A 16,669-nucleotide genomic window follows, 5' to 3' on the forward strand; every position below is an offset into this window, starting at 1 on the left:
GGGGGGGGTATGGGGGACTTTTGGGATAGCATTGGAAATGTAATTGAGGAAAATCCGTAATAAAAAAACATTAAAAATTAAAAAAAAAAAGAAGTTAAAACAATCTTTTGCATTTTCCCATGTTTTGTTAGCTTTTGAATGAAACAAAAAACTCTTTTAAATTCCTTTATCACGTAGGTGCCATATGTGTGGTAGGGAGCAAAATCTTCCTTATTTGTTACTATTTCTTTGTCAGCAATTATTTTGAAGTTCTTTCAAGTGTGACTATTATATTCTAAAATACGTTGACAGATTGGAAATAAGATATGTGAGTCAAAATGTTAAAACTTTTTATCAACAGTTCAAGTAAATAGTCTTTGTTTGTCAGTAAAATCAAAGTATGGAAACCTTCAGTTCGGATAACTTTAATGATGTAGGCTGAAATTTACTTATTTGAAAAAAATAAGACAAATGCCTGCTGTCAACTTTATTTCAATGATAATAATATGTATCTACTCAGGAAAAGTGTCCTCTGTTACTTTAAGAGCAGTCATGTATACAATAAAATTATAAGGCAACAAATTCCTCAAGTCCACAGGCCCACAAAGAGTTTCTCAACAATCCTACAACCAAAGATATCTGTTTGCTCATAGCTAACATCCATTTTTGTGTGTGTTTGTTTGAGGGGTTCTTTTTTAAGATGGGAAATTTCCGTATACAACCATGGCTGGCCTTGAATTAGCAAGCCCCTTAGCTCAGCTTGCACCACCCTTCTTTGCATCTCTTAATATCTACCCCATGCTTTTGCTTTTCAATTATACTGACTTCCTTTTTATTCATTCAGCACTTTTGAAAAGTACCTGCTCTTCTATCAACTCTACTACTAAAGAACACTCAATAAATACATGACTCATTTCTGTCACTTTACTGAGATCTAACTTCATTTCTCAGTAATTTCTTATGAAAAAGTTCCTATACTCATCATCCTTCTTTGTTAGCTTGGCTATATATTTAGTATTTATTCTTCACTAACATTAGTTTAGGAACCTCAAAGACTCCAAAGTATATTAATGTTGTAATTCTTTGCATAAAATGCTAGCTATTTCGGTATTAAAATTTTTGAAAATATAACCATACTGTCATTCATTCTAATAATATTCATATAATAGGTTACAAAAACATTAAAAATTGTTTGTACAAGTAAAAGGAGATCTCTGTCTGAAAAAAACATTTTATTTGATACAGTAGTACATATTCACATACATCATATCACAAGGACACGTGCTCCACTATGTTCATAGCAGTCTTATTCATAACAGCTCGAAGCTGGAAGCAACCCAGATGTCCCTCAACCGAAGAATGGATTCAGAATATAAGGATCATTTACACAATGGAATGCTATTCAGCTATTAAAAGCAAGGGCATTGGGAATTTTTCGGGACAATGTAAGGAACTATAAAATACCATCCTAAATGAGGTAAACTAGATCCTAAAGGATATGCATTGTATATACTTCCTGATAAGTGGATATTAGTCAAATAGTACAGAAAATCCAGGATATATTCCATAAAGTCTAAGAAGTTAAAAATACAGAAGAAAGGCCCTTGTAAGGTTGCTTAAATCCCACTTAGAGGGAGGAAAATAGTAATGGGAGGCAGAGGGAAGGAGAGTCGTAGATGCGGTAGGGAAGAGGGAGTGCTAAATGGGGCAGGATCAGGTTTGGAGGAGACAGGAGAGAAGTTCAGAGGGCCAAAAGAATGAATGGAAATATGCAGCTACCAGGGTTATTGGGTTGGGGGGGGGAGATCTCTAGAAAGTTCTAGAGACCTGGGATGGGAGATGCTCGCTCCCAGGACTCAATGTGGGATCCTTTTTGAAATGCCCAAGAGTGGGTAGATGGAACACACAGTAGTCAGACAGGAACCCCAGTGGAGGGATGGGTACACCAAACCATGTACAATTCTATTGACCCAAAATTGTTCCTGTCTAAAAGAAATGCAGGGACAAAAAGGAGCAGAGCCTGAAGGAATGGTGGACCACTGACTGGTCCAAATTGGGATCCATCCGATGGGGCGGCACCAATCCCTGACACAATTACTGATGTTATGTTGTGCTTTCAGACAGGAGAATAACATGGCTGACCTCTGAAAGGCTCTACCAGAAGCTGACTGAGACATGCATCTACTCACACCCAAGCATTAGACCTAGGTGGAAGGTGACTATAGAAGAGTTAGAGAAAGATTGAAGGAACTGAAGGAGATGGCAACTCCTTAAGAAGAGCAACAGTGTCAACTAACCTCGCACCTGAGATCTCAGATAGACTGTGCCCTCAAACAAAGAACATATGCAGGTTAGTCTGAGGCCCCAGCACATATATATAGCAGAGGGTTGGCTTTTCACAGGCCTCAGTTGCAGAGAAAGAGCCTAACCCTGTAGAGACTTGATGGCCAGGGTGTGAGGATACCCTCTCAGAGGCAAAGAGGAGGAAGGTAGGGAGAAGAACTCAGCAAGGGGAGACTTGGGGGGTGTGTGCAACATTTCGGTTGAAAATAAATAATATTATTAATTAATATAAAAGAATAATATTAGATTTCACTATTTAGCTATCATCTTTGAGTACATTAAAATATATGAATTTTAGAATTTTTTCCTAATTATATTTATTTAGTAGTTTTTATCAGTACAAATATTTGAGAAAATGTATTTAGTGCATTCATTTACTTTAGAATTTATTGTATATTGGGCCTAGAATCTTATTTCTTTTATGTGTCATTATTATTTCTTTTCAATATGTAAAATATTGTCAGTCAAGTCACAGTCTAGTTTGGGAGGATATGATACTAGTAAAATAAAATCAAAATATAAATAAGAGATTATTCTTATCAGGTTATATTTTAAATTTGGCCTTTTAACAATGCAGTCAAATTATATAAGTTAAAAATACTTTTGAATTTGTCTTTAAGGTATATGTTTAGAAGAAAGGTGAATAAACTGACTCAAGTGTGTTTAATTCTAAACAATATAATTTGATATTTTGCTTTTTTTTAAAGATAGCTTAGGCTGGCCTCATACTCACTATGTAGTTGAGGTTGTCCTTGAATGCCTGACCCTCTTGCTTTCACCTCCTAATTTCTAGGAGTATAGACCTTATAAGTATAGACCTTCATAGCACACTCAGAAACCTCAACTATTTAAAAAACTGTTTTTACTACCCTGAAATCATTGCTTTGTCCTTTTGACTTTAAAGGTTCATTACCAGTTTTCAGGAAGAATAGCCTGAAAACATTCTATGTTTCAAAGCCGTGATGGATGAACTTTGATTAAAAGTAGCTTAAAAGAATAAAAGCCCTTAATGTGTTTTATACAGTCACTGATCAGTTACTGACATGCAATATTTCATTTTCGTTAGGACATTAAGTGATGTTTGTACCTAAGAACAACTGTCTGGTTGATAGTACATCTCTCGTTTCATGCATCATAAAAGCAGGAAGGATATAAATTTGTTTCTGCCTTTTAAAGAGTAATTATTTGTAAAATCATTACTTGGCACTTGAACAAATTGACACAATAGAGTTAGTTAGTGACCCTCAATACTTTAAAACTGGCATTGTGTTTTTGCTTCCTAGGTTCCTAATCCTTAGTCAAAGTTTAGTGATATTGGTGACTTCATATGTAAAACATTAGCTTATATTTTCTCTGTGAAATTTTAGTATTAGAACTGTTTTATTCGTGGCCTGTGCTTGTGCAACTCAGTAAAAAATTAAAAACAATATTTATAATTTAAAGTTTATGCTTAATGCATTATGATGCCTCACAATAATACAGTTTTCTGAATCATGGCAGTAAGAACTATAATCTCGAAAAGTTTATGGCATGTAAAATGGCCAAGAAAGAGAGGTTACTCAGAAGTACTAAGAAATGGGTATTCTTATATATTACATTCATTTTGAGAAGAGATTATTTTTAGATATGAAAATCCTGATCCTAAAATTAAAATGGGCAAAGTGTCTTGCAAATATTTGTTTTATATAAAGAAGAAATCGCAATTGTCCCATTAATGTACTGTGTTGAGAGTCCTACACTTCTCTGAGAGTTTAATGTTAGTGCAATTGATAAGAAAATACAAACTCATGGCAGATGTCCTGAAATATAAGTATGACTAATGTACTTAATTTCATATAGGAGCTAAACTTCAAGAAAGTCACTGCATCTTAGTAAAAACTAAGTACACCAGTCAATACTATTTACAAATAATAAATATCTCAGAATATTCAGTTTCTCTCAATAGGATAAGGGGTTTAGTTTCAAGGGTGAAATTTTCATTACATTTTCCCAGATTAAGATTTGCATAGAGTGATAGACACATAAAGAAAAATGGAAGTGCTATCTTACTCTATATATTCAATGGTAGTAGCCACAAAGCAAGAGTGTATGATGACATTCAAATTTTCTTATTAGTTGTGAGCTTTTGATCACTCTACTCACTATATATCTTTCTTTAGATGTAAAATTACAGTGGAAATACTTGTATTATAATGCTGCTGAATGGATTAGGTGAGTTACCACAATTAAGGCACACAATATATCTTAGCTTTTATTTTATTTGTACTTTAAGACCAATGACAATTTGCTAATAGAATTTTTCATAAAACTACCCGAATAAGATGAAATAAAATGTAAGAGAAGCTATGTAATTAAGGAAAATCATATGTTGTTTTGTGAAAGATTAGTTTTAAAAAGAACCAGAAGAAAATATTTCTTTTTAGAATTTAGAAAGGCATTCAATAATTAGTGTGTTAAATTCGCCTTCATAACAATTGGCCTGAATTCCCCACTTATTGAGTGATATGATATTGGTCTCCTGAAAACAGAACTGCTGGAAAGTAGTTTGCAAAATTCATTCCAAGTCTTTTAAATGTCTAATTCCCTCTTACAATATTTTAATGAAAAAAGTAATACTAAATATAGAAATGTCTATGAGTCAGGTTATTACAGGCCAGTAGTAGTATATTTATTTCACTTTGCTCTGACTCTGGCACTTTAAGCTAATGTTTTAGTTTTTCAAAATATGGTTAGTTTTTAAAGGTATTCTCCAGATATGTAACAAAATTTACCGTTTGAGCAGCCTGATCTGATTAGAAAGAACAATTTTAGTTAGAAGGCCTTACTGCCAGGCAGTGAATATCTACACATTACTGGAGAGGAAGGACAAGGAAGGATTAGGAGGTAACTACTCTGAACTGTACAGAGATCAAGGTCAGGAGCATCCACTGGATTTCATCCAAGAGATTAGAACGTAGGATTCTAAGAATCTAATGCCTACCCTACCTCACCAGATCCTGCTCCTTGTTAGTCTTCTTTAACTCTTAGTTGACTTCTATCTTTTCTCTTCAGAGGATCTCCATCAAAATGATTCCCTCTACCAACTCAGCCCTATGAGATAATTAGGGACTAACTGAACTGAAGGACCATGTTGAATCGTTGCTGGAAGCTAATGATACTATAGAGAGATTAGAATATACTGTTTTTCCATAGACTTTTTATGTTAATTATTTTACATCCCAAACACTGTCCCCACTCCGGGTTCCTCCCTCACCATTCCCCCTTCCCTTCTCTGAAAGAGTAGAACACCTCGTGGATATTACCCTCTCAACCCTGGCATATCAAGTCTCTGCCAAGTTAGGCTCACCCTCTCCCACTGAGAGCCATGAAGCACACAGGGGAGCCATGAAAACTGAGTTTCCAACTGCTACATATGTGCCAGGAGGCCTCATCTATGTTCCTTGGTTAGTGGCTAAGATTCTGAGAACTCCTACATGTCCAAGTTTGTTGATACTGTTGGTCTTCCTGTAGTGTTTCCATCTAATTCTAGGCCTTTGATACTTCTTCCAACGCTTCAGTAAGAATACTCGACATCTGTTTAAAATTTGGCTGTGGGAATCTGCTTCTGTTTCAGGCCAGTCCTGGTGGTGCCTCTCAGAGGACAATTACATTAGGCTCCTGTCTGCAAGCATAACAGAGTATTATTTTCTGCTCCACAGTTGCATTTTTTTACAAGACAAATTTTGGGTCAAAAGTTTTGTGGGTGTATTAGCCTCCCTATCTTTCAACTGGGGGTCCTACCTAAATACAGGAAGTGGTCTCTTCAGATTCCAAGTCCCCACTCTTAGGCATCTAAGCTAAAGTTACCTGCTCTGACCCCTGGGAGCCTCACCTATTCCAGGTGTTTGGGACTTCCTAGAAATTCTTCCCTCTCCACCTCCCCCAGGCAGCTCCATGCATTCTCCTGGTTCTCTGGGCCTCTCTCCTGTCTCTCCCTACACATGATCTTACCTCCCCATTCACCTCATCCTCCCCTGTCCTCCACCCAGTTCCCTCCCTCCCTCTGCCTCCTATGACCATTTTGTTCCCTCTTCTAAGTATGTTTTAAGCATCCCTGTATGGGCCTTCCTTCTTCTTAAACTTACTTGGGTCTGCGGATTATAGCATGCATATCCTTCATTCTAGGGCTACTATCCACTTTTAAGTGTGCATATACCACTTAAGTCTTTTTGAGACTGTGTTACTTCACTCAGGATGATATTCTCAAGTTGTATCCATTTGCCTAAAAAAATCAGGATGCCTTTGTTTTTAATAGCTGAATAGTATTCCACTGTGAAAATGAACCACATTTTCTTTATTTATTCTTCAGTTGAGGGACATATAGGTTGTTTCTCATTTCTGGTTCTTACAAATAAAGCTACTATGAATATAGTTGAGCAAGTGTCTTTGTGGAATGGTAGAGCATCTTTTGGGTATATACCCAGGAGTGGTATGGTTGGGTATTCAGGTAGAACTATTTCCAATGTTCTGAGGAACCACCAGATTGATTTCCAGAATGGTTGTATAAGTTTGCACTCCCACCAGGAATGGAGGAGTGTTTCCCTTGTTCCACATCTTCAACAGCATGTGCTATAACTTGAGTTTTTTATCTTATCCATTCTGACAGGTATAAGATGGAATCTTAGAGTTGTTTTGATTTGCATTACCCTGATGACTAAAGACTTTGAACATTTCTTTAAGTGTTTATCAGCCATTCAAGAGTCCTCTGTTAAGAATTCTGTTTAGCTCTGTGTCCCAGTTTTTAACTGGGTTAATTAGGTTGGTGGTGTCAAACTTCTTGAGTTCTCTATAAATTTTAGATATTAGCTCTTTGTCAGATGTAGGGTTGATGAAGGTCCTTTCCCAATCTGTAGGCTGCCATTTTGTCCTATTGAGAGTGTCCTTTGCTTTACAAAACTTTTGTAGTTTCACAAGGTTCCAATTATCAATTATTAATCTTAGAGCTTGAGCCATTGGTGTTCTGCTCAGGAAATTGTCTCCTGTAACTCTGTGTTCAAGGGTATTTCCCACTTTCTCTTCAAGTATATTTAGTGTATCCAGTTTTACATTGAGGTCCTTGATCTACTTGGAGTTTAGTTTTGTACATGTTGATAAGTATTTTCATTTGCCTACATGTTAGACCAGCACTATTTCTTGAAGATGTCTTCCTTTTTCCTTTGTATGTTTTTGGCTTCATTATCAAAAATCATGTGTCCATAGGTAATGAGGTTCTATTTGGGTCTTTGATTCTATTCCATTGATCAACCTTTCTGTTCCTATACCAGTACCATGAATTTTTATACTATTTCTGTATAGTATAGCTTGAGGTCAGGTATAGTGACACCTCTAGATGTTCTTTTATTGTTCAGGATTGTTTAGCATATCCTGGGATTTTTGTTTTTCCATACAAAATTGAGAATTGCTCAGTCAAGGTATGTAAACAGTTGTGTTGGAATTTTGATAGGTGTTGCATTGTATCTGTAAATTGTTTTGGTAAAATGGCCACTTTAACTATACTCATCCATGAGCATGGGAGAGCTTTCTCTCTTCTGATATATTCTTCAATTTTTTTTCTTCAGCAACCTGAAGTGCTTGTCATACAGATCTTTCACTTGTTTGGTTAGAGTTAAACCAAGTCATTTTATATTATTTATAACTATTATAAAAGGTGTTGTTTCCCTAATTTCCTTGTTGGCCTGTTTATCATTTATATAAAGGATAGCTTCTGATTTCTTTGAGTTAATTTTTTATCTATCCACTTTGCAGAAGGTGTTTGTCAGCTACAGGTGTTCTCTGGTAGAATTTTTTGGGGTCGTGTATGTATACTATCACATCATCCACAAATAATGATACTTTAACTTCTTCCTTTCCAGTTTGTCTCCTCTGATATTTGTTAGTTGTCTTATTGTTCTGGCTAGAACATCAAGAACTATACTGAGTAGATAAGGAGACAGTGAGCAGCTTTGTCTTTTCCCTGACTTTAGTGGAATTGCTTTAAGTTTCACTCTATTGAGTCTAATGTTGGCTATTGGCTTGCTGTATTTGATTATATTTGATTATATTTAGGTATGTGCCTTGTATCCCTGATCTCCCTAATACTTTTAACATGAGGGGTGTTGGATTTTGTCAATGGCTTTTTCAGAATCTAATGAAATGATTATGTGATTTTAAATATCAGAATATATACTCCAGCTTTTTCTTTGGGGATGTTTGCTCAGAAAACCTTTTTCCTGTCCTTTACTCTGAGGTAATATCTATCTTTGTTATTGAGGTTAAGAGGTCAATGAGAGAGTTAAAGCTGGCAGACCCCATGATACTCCAAGCTAATAGTTTAAGGAATAGTCCTATGGTTCTGTTTCCTAATACTGGACAAGTCTAAAACAAGGCAAATTCCAGGAAAAACCATCCCTCACAGGCAGCCAATCAAGAGCTTCCAGGAGCTGCTCCACAATCTGGCCTGAGTCAACACTGAGCCAAAAATATTGAAATATCAATGGTCCTGGAAAGTCTCCCAAATTATCCAGAACCTTTACCAATCCCAAAGACATCCATACCTTGAAAATAGAGCCAACTAATCAAATTTGTTTTGTTTTCTGTTTGTTTGTTTGTTTTTTAAAAAGTAAAGGTCATTCACTTCTCCCTGAAATTCCCCTAACTGGCTTTAAAAGTGATCCTGTAAGTTCACACATCTCCATTTTGATGGGTGGAGATCTCTGCATGCTGGTAATTTCTGCAGAATAAGTGCTCCTTGCCTTTGCATACTATTTAGGTCTGGGGTATCATTCTTGGGTCAATCATAGACCTGTACATTTAGGGGCTCTTCTAGGATTTTCTGGAGACTCCTGAGCTAAATAATTGAGTGTTTTTCTGATAAATAAGTCCAGGTACTCTGTTTTCTCTAGTCTCGTCTATGTTTCTGTTTCAGGTTTAATCTGAAGACCGAGATGGGCAAAGAATATACATATTTTGTTACCTAGTTAGGGGCTATAGAGGACCTTCCAGACCTACTGTTAGAAGCTGGGAATCTTTCTACTTCTCATCTGATTTCTCAACCATCTGTAGCTCTTTGGACCCCACTCCCCCACCCCACCCCCAGTGTTCAAGGAGGAAGACCTTCTGAGACAACTTTTTGGTTTTGTTTTCCTGGTAATGTATTCCTGTGTCTGTCTCTGTATATTCTGTTTGTGCTTTTTGTCTTCCTGTACAAGGTTTGCTTTGATACCTAAGTGGGACAGGCACAGAACACCTACTGAGATTAATCCTGAACCATTTTAAGGACTTCCTCCGAGCTGTGGAGAACTCAGGTATAGGTGTCCATTCTGGCAAACTAACCATCTTTAGTAGGAACTAATGACCCATTTATAAGGTAGGATGGCTTGAGGAGGGGACTTTTCAACTTCCCATCATCTACAGGATGAAGATTGTTGTCTATGAGGCCAGGGTCCACCTGGACCTGGTGCCATATATCACCAGGTGGTAATAACTGATTAAAAAGCCCCCCTCTGTTTGGTTGAAATCCCTTTTTACCCTATTGGCTACACAATTCCTCACTCTCCTTCCTCTAAAAGAGGGTTAGCCTGCATCCGCCAGCTTTTCTTCCTCCCTCTGTCCCAAAGGAGAACTTCTGTCCTCCTCTTTATATCTATGTTTCTGTCCCTGCTGCCCCTGCCCAACCAGTACAAACAGAGGAAGGAACAGCCCCTGACTCCCCTGATTCACTTCACTCCACTTGAAGGCCACCTCATACTCACATCAGAATGTCCAGAGGTCCAGCTCTTCTAAGACATTACACCTCTGGCATGTGGGGCCCCCAGGTGTACAGAGGAAACAATTCATGACATATGCGCCATTTGCTAATAATGACCTTTACAATTGGAAGTTGCAAAATCTCCCAGTTTTAGAAAGAATGTGAGCTCTTACAGGTCTTTTAGATTCAGTCAGCTGACTCACCAGTGTTGTAACCCCCAAATTACTTATACTAGAGAATCTTCAGTGTTGTACAGACAGTTTGCCTCTGCCTTCCTTGCCAGAGGCTCCCATCCTCCCTTCCCTTGAGGCAAGCACAATATGCAGTCATCTGGTTTCTGTGCTGCATCCTCCTGCAGCAGTCCCTCCCTCTCCCCTATCTCAAGATTTTCTCCAGGCCTCTGTGTCTCCAAAAGGCAACACTCAACACTCCTCCTGATAACTCTCCAGGTGTCTGTCCTTGAGACCTTAGAGAAATAATAAACTCAAGGGAGACCATGGAAAGACTAAAAGGTAAACAGAGGTGAGGTCACAGACAGTAACAACTGGCCATAAAATTAATCCTTGAACAGACACCCATTAACCCCCCTCCCGCTTCAGTACTATTCCACCCTCTACTCCTCTTTTCTGTAAATATTCACACTGTTTCTATCTATACTATATATAAACCCAATGTTTTCTGGACTCAGGGCCGCTTGCCAGCATTCACGCAGTGAGTGCTAGGTGGGTGATCCAGGTTTGAACTTGAAACAAGAAAAAGACTCTTTTGCAACTCGCAAAAGAGAGTTGCAGCGGATTTTGCAGTTCTTTGGGCTTGTCTGGGTTTCCCGTAGACTCAGAGCACAACACCAGCCTACCTAGGACAACTGTCAGCAATGACTCCAGGTCTTCTTCACAACAGAGGGAAGAAAGAGATGTTGGGAGCCTCTTGGAAATTGGTTCAGGGAGTAAATGGACTGTCCACCCAATTCCAAGCTAGTATTGATGCAGCTTTTCCTTTGACTCAATTCTACTGGCATTTTAACACTGCCAAAGGTAAGAGGAGGCTCTGGATCTTCTGCCAGATTTTGATTGGTGGTGATGGGTGGGGGCTCTAAGAAGCCACTAGCCTGGCCATAAATTTATTTAAGGTAAGCCAGGTGATGCAGAGAAAATATGAGAGCCCCAGGAAATATTGAGAAAGATTTTTGAAGCCTATAGGATCTATACTTCCTTTGAACCAGAAGCCAGAGAAAAATAGTCAGCTATAAACATGGCCTTCATTAAACAAGCTGTCCCTGACATCTGCTGAAAACTTCAAAGCCTGGATGGTTTTGCCAGTATGCACTTGTTAGTTATAGCTAAGTAACCATAGTATAGTAGCTATAGCTAAGAAGGTTATCAACAATTGGGAGACTCCCAAGGATTGACAGAGCAGAGGACTGGTGAAAGTGCTATGTGCCACCACAAGCCACAACTGTCCTGATGACAGAGCTTAAAAAACCTAGATCATGGAAATGGCAAAGATAAGCCTGTCCCCACTGAAATAAAAACTTGTCCTCTGTTAGAGAGGGACCAATGTGCCTATTGCAAAGAGAAAGGCCATGGGAAGCATGAATGCCCTTCAAAAATCAAAGGGAGGGCCTAAAGGTTCTGAAACAAACAAACAAACAAAAAAACCCTAGATGACTGAGGGAGTTGGGTCCTAGGTAACCGTAAAGATGGAGAGGAAGCCCATAGACTGTCTGGTGGATACAAGGACACAAAATTGTGTTTTGAAACAACCACTGGCGACACTGCTGAATCAATAAACATGGGTACAAGGTACAATGAGAACCAAGCCCCATCCATGGACTACCTAAAGGAAGGTGGACTTGGGAGTGTGACAAATTACCCACGCATTCATGGTCATCCCTGTATGCCCACACCCCCTTCTGGGAAGAGACCTTCTCACCAAGACAGGGTCCCAAATCCATTTTGATCCCGAGGAAGTGAGAATGCTGGATAAGGATGGCCCCATCCATGTTTTGACTTTGGCCCTAAAAACAGAGTACAAATTTTTCCTTCAGCCAGGCCCATCTCCTAGCCCGTTACTCCAGAGGTTTCTGGCAGAAGTCTCTGAAATCTGGGCAAAATCAAATCCATTAGGACTCGCCTGACATCAACCTTCAGTTCTAGACAAATTGAAGGCTGAAGCCATCTCAGCCTGAATCAGTCAATCTTCAATGCCCAGAGAGGCCAGAACTGGGATCGCCTCACACAGCAACGGGCTCTGGGAGACCAGAATTCTGATTCCTTGCCAATCAGCATAAAACACTCCTCTCTTGTTTGTTAAGAAACCTTATTACTATGACTATCAGCCTATGCAGTACTTGCAGAAAATAAACAGGTAGGTGTAAAACATCTATCTCACGGTTCTAAATCCCTACACCCTGCTAAGCAGTCTCTTCCCAAGCACACTATGTATACCATGCTTTACCTGAAGGATGCTTTCTTTCTTCAGCTTGCCTCTGGCTCCCAAAAGCCAGCCTCAGTTTGCCTTTAAATGGCAAGGTTTGGAGAGTTGCTTCAATAGACAACTGACTTGGACACATCTGCCTCAAATGATTAAAAAACTCACCACCATCTTTTAAAAGGAATTACATGAGGAGTTAGGTAACTACTGGTGTGCCCATCCCCAAATCAGTTTCCAACCTCTGATTTGGAGACGTTCATAGCCCCTGATATGGAGACCTGCCAAAAAGCAATGCATAACTCATTGCTGGAACTGAGTCAACTGGGCTAGCAAGTGTCTTCCAAATGGGCCCAGCTTTTCCAAATGAAAGTCGCCTATCTAGGGAACATACTCAAGGGTGGGCCAGTGCATGTTGTCAGACACTAGAAAACAGACCATCCTCAGCATCCTGATCCCATCTATCTGAAGGCAAGTACAGGAATTTGGGGGATCTGCCAGGTTTTGTAGTCTCTGGGTGCCAAGATTTATGGAAATAATCTGGCTACTATATGAGGCCACAAGAGGACAGGAAGACAAACTAAAATAGACCCCTAAAACAGACATGGCTTTTAAATTTTTAAGAAAAGCCTTGCTGGAGGCAGTGGCTCTGGATGTCCTGGAAAAATCACAAATCACTACTTCTATATGTGTATGAGAGAAATGGGATTGCAAAAGTAGTGCTCACCCAAACTTTGGGCCCATAGAAAAGACCAATGGCCTATTTATCTAAGAAGCTGGATCCCATGGCCCAAAGATGCCAGCTTGTCTCAAGATCATAGCCACCACTGTCTTGCTGCTAAAGGATACTGGCAACATAGGCATGAAGCAAGAGCTTGTTTTCACCACTCCCCATGCTATTGAAGGGTATTATATCAAGAATTCACCCAGCTGATCGTTATCTAATGCTTTGCTGATACATTACCAAGTTCTGCTCCTAAATCCTCCTCATATAAAGTATAACCCGCCATGTGTCCTAAACTCTACTACCCTGCTACCTCATCCTTAAACATAAAGCATGACCACTTCTTAGTTTTGGGACATGTTCAAAATATGAGGCTGGATCTGACTAACATACGCGGCCCAGATACAGAACATATCTACTTCACAGATGGGAGCAACTTCATCCAGAACGGAACCAGGTATGCAGAGTTAGGGATGGTAGACTTGGACGCTGTTGTTTGGGCAGCTGCTGTGCTGCCAGGAAGGTCAGCCCAAAATGCTGAGATAAGAGCTCTAACTCAGGCTTTTGAATTTTCTAAGAGGACTATAGCCAACATTTATCCTGACACACCTTTACCATCACTCATGTACACTGGTCCATATATGAAGACAGAGGATTCTTTACTGCTAAAGGAAAGGTCATCAAAAACAAAAAAACACGAGCCGGGCGGTGGTGGCGCACGCCTTTAATCCCAGCACTTGGGAGGCAGAGGCAGACGGATTTCTGAGTTCGAGGCCAGCCTGGTCTACAAAGTGAGTTCCAGGACAGCCAGGGCTATACAGAGAAACCCTGTCTCGAAAAACAAAAAACAAAAAAACAAAACAAAACAAAAAAAAAAAAACACTTGCTTTGCTGGAGGCATTATGGCTTCCTCTCAAAGTGGCCACAATTTATTACCCTGCGCATCCAAAAGGAAAAAAAAAATAGAAATAGCTTGAGGAAACACACTAGCTGATAAAGTCGAAAAGAAGGTTGCTCAAACATTCACCACCAACATCTTGGTAGTCTTACAGATCCAGCATTCTCAGCCATCCACTAATATACTGCAGAGGACAAACAGGATCAGGTCAAATGTCAAGGGATTTATAAGAAAAAAAATATGGATTCATACTGTAGAGGGCTGTACCATCTTACCAAAGGAATTCAATAAACAACTCATCCACCAGATCCACCAGGCCACATATTTGGGCCATGGGGGAAGGGGGAATGCTCCAAGAGGCATGATACAAAACACTTAATATGGTACAATTAATAGACCAGGTTATCTCAAATTGCCCTACTTGTCAGACCATGAACCCCTCTGTCACCAATCAAGAAACTTACAAAACCAGAATCAGAGGTCAACAGCCTGGACCATATAGAGGTAAAACCAGGCAAGCATATATATATACTTTTTATTGATACTTTTCCAGGATGGATAAAGGCCTACCCAACAGAAAAAGAGACTGCCAATGTAGTGGCAAAGAAGCTCCTGGAAGATATTATGCCGAGGTATGGTTTGCCTACCCTGCTTGGGTCTGACAATGGACCAGTCTTCATCTCTCAGGTAACTCAATCTTCAACACAGTTCCTGGGAACAAACTGAAAAGTACATTGTGCCTACAGACCCCAGAGTTCAGGGCAGGAAGAAAGGATGAATCAGACCCAAAAGGACACCTTGATTCAAAACTGGCAATGTCTTGATGGCTCTCCTACCTTATGCCTTATATAAGTTCAGAAATACCCCTTATACCTTGGGTTTTACCCTATTTAAGATCCTATATGGGAGATACCCCTCCTGCTGCCTAACCTCCAGTCAGACATTTTAGCTGAATATGACCAACATACATTCTTGAGATATATGAATGCTCTCCATAAAGTCCAGAAGTATCACAGGCCTGCCATCAATCAGGTTAATGAGTCTGCTCCTCCCCCAGCCCCCATTGTTTTAAAATAGATAACTGGGATGGTTTATATTTGCTTGGCTCAGCGGGTGGCACTATTAGGAAGTGTGGCCTTGTTAGAGTAGGTGTGTCACTGTGAGTATGGGCTTAAGATCCTCACTCTAGTTGCCTGGAACTCAGTTTTCCATTAGCAGATTTCAGATGAAGATGTAGAGCTCTCAGAGCTGCCTGCCATGTGCCAGCCTAGATGCTGCCATGCTCCCACCTTGATGATAATGGACTGAACCTCTGAACCTGCAAGCCAGCCCCAAATATATGTTGTCCTTTATAAGACTTGCCTTGGTGTCTGTTCACAGCAGTAAAACCATAAGACAATAAAAGTCTGCATTAAGAGGTATAAGCACAAAACCCTAGAACTTAAATAGAAAGGACCTTGCACTGTGATTCTGACCACACCAAAAGCTGGGAAGGTGGGGAGTATCCAGACTTAGATCTGCCACTCCCACATCAAACCCAACAGAAGGGAGACCACCCAACAACTGAGGCCCTAAAGAGAGCAACCACCACAGGACCTGTCATCAGAATGAGAGATAGAAGACCACATCCCACTGATTCACTGAAACTGCGACTTCAGTTTCCTAATTCTGCTCATTCAATGCCTGTATCTGACAACCATCATGGCCAGTCAACATCAGTCCCTCAATGTCACTTGGATGATTACTAGCCAAGAAATAGTCGTTCACCATGTCAGCCTCACTGCTCTCCTAAGAATTTGTGTTCCAGGCTTAAACTTTGAAATAAAAGATGATACATCACTGTTTAGACAAATATTCAAGAACAATATTTTTATGTATGTCCAGAACATCAAGTTCACCAGAGAACCTGTGGAGGACCCTCACACTAGTACTGCTCACACTGGGGTTATAAAAGTACAGACTTAATCTACTGGGAACCCTCATTAAAATCTGACTTCAAGATAGTTGGAAACAAAACAAAGCGATGTTTTTCTCAGACTTCTAATATTTCTCACATTTGTCACCCATATCTACCTTACAACCCCCTGCACTCAGATTCACAGTAAAACAAACAAGCAATAAACAAAACAAACAAAAAACCCACCACCAACAAAAAACAGGCTACCAGATGGAATACAGGTTATATTTGGGAACTGAGATTTCAGCAAAGAGTAGGGTGCTCATATGGAGAAATTCTGCTCATTGTTATATAGATTCCAGGGGTACCCATTAGGTCCAATAAAGTCCTAGCAAGGCCAGAAACCCAACCCTTACTCACATCTATTCCCATTCCCACCCCCATACCAAGAGGCAACTTCACTAACCTTTTGCTCCATAAAAAAAAAAAAAAAAAAAAAAAAAACCCCGGGGGGGGGGGGGGGGGGGGGGGGGTGGGTGTGTGTGTGTGTGTGCGCGCGCGCGCTCTATAATACTTGCTTTTTGGCTAAAATAGTTTTACACAATAAAAATGGCTTAGAGCTATTATTTCTTC

General features: G+C 39.6%; 1 pseudogene; it reads right to left on the bottom strand.

Annotated features, from left to right (window-relative positions):
• LOC110286354 overlaps positions 1-13,527 on the bottom strand; it is a 93,410-nt pseudogene extending 79,883 nt beyond the window's left edge.
• Between the last annotated feature and the right edge of the window lie 3,142 nt (positions 13,528-16,669).

Source organism: Mus caroli, chromosome X, assembly GCF_900094665.2.
Source record: "Mus caroli chromosome X, CAROLI_EIJ_v1.1, whole genome shotgun sequence".
NCBI lineage: Eukaryota > Metazoa > Chordata > Mammalia > Rodentia > Muridae > Mus > Mus caroli.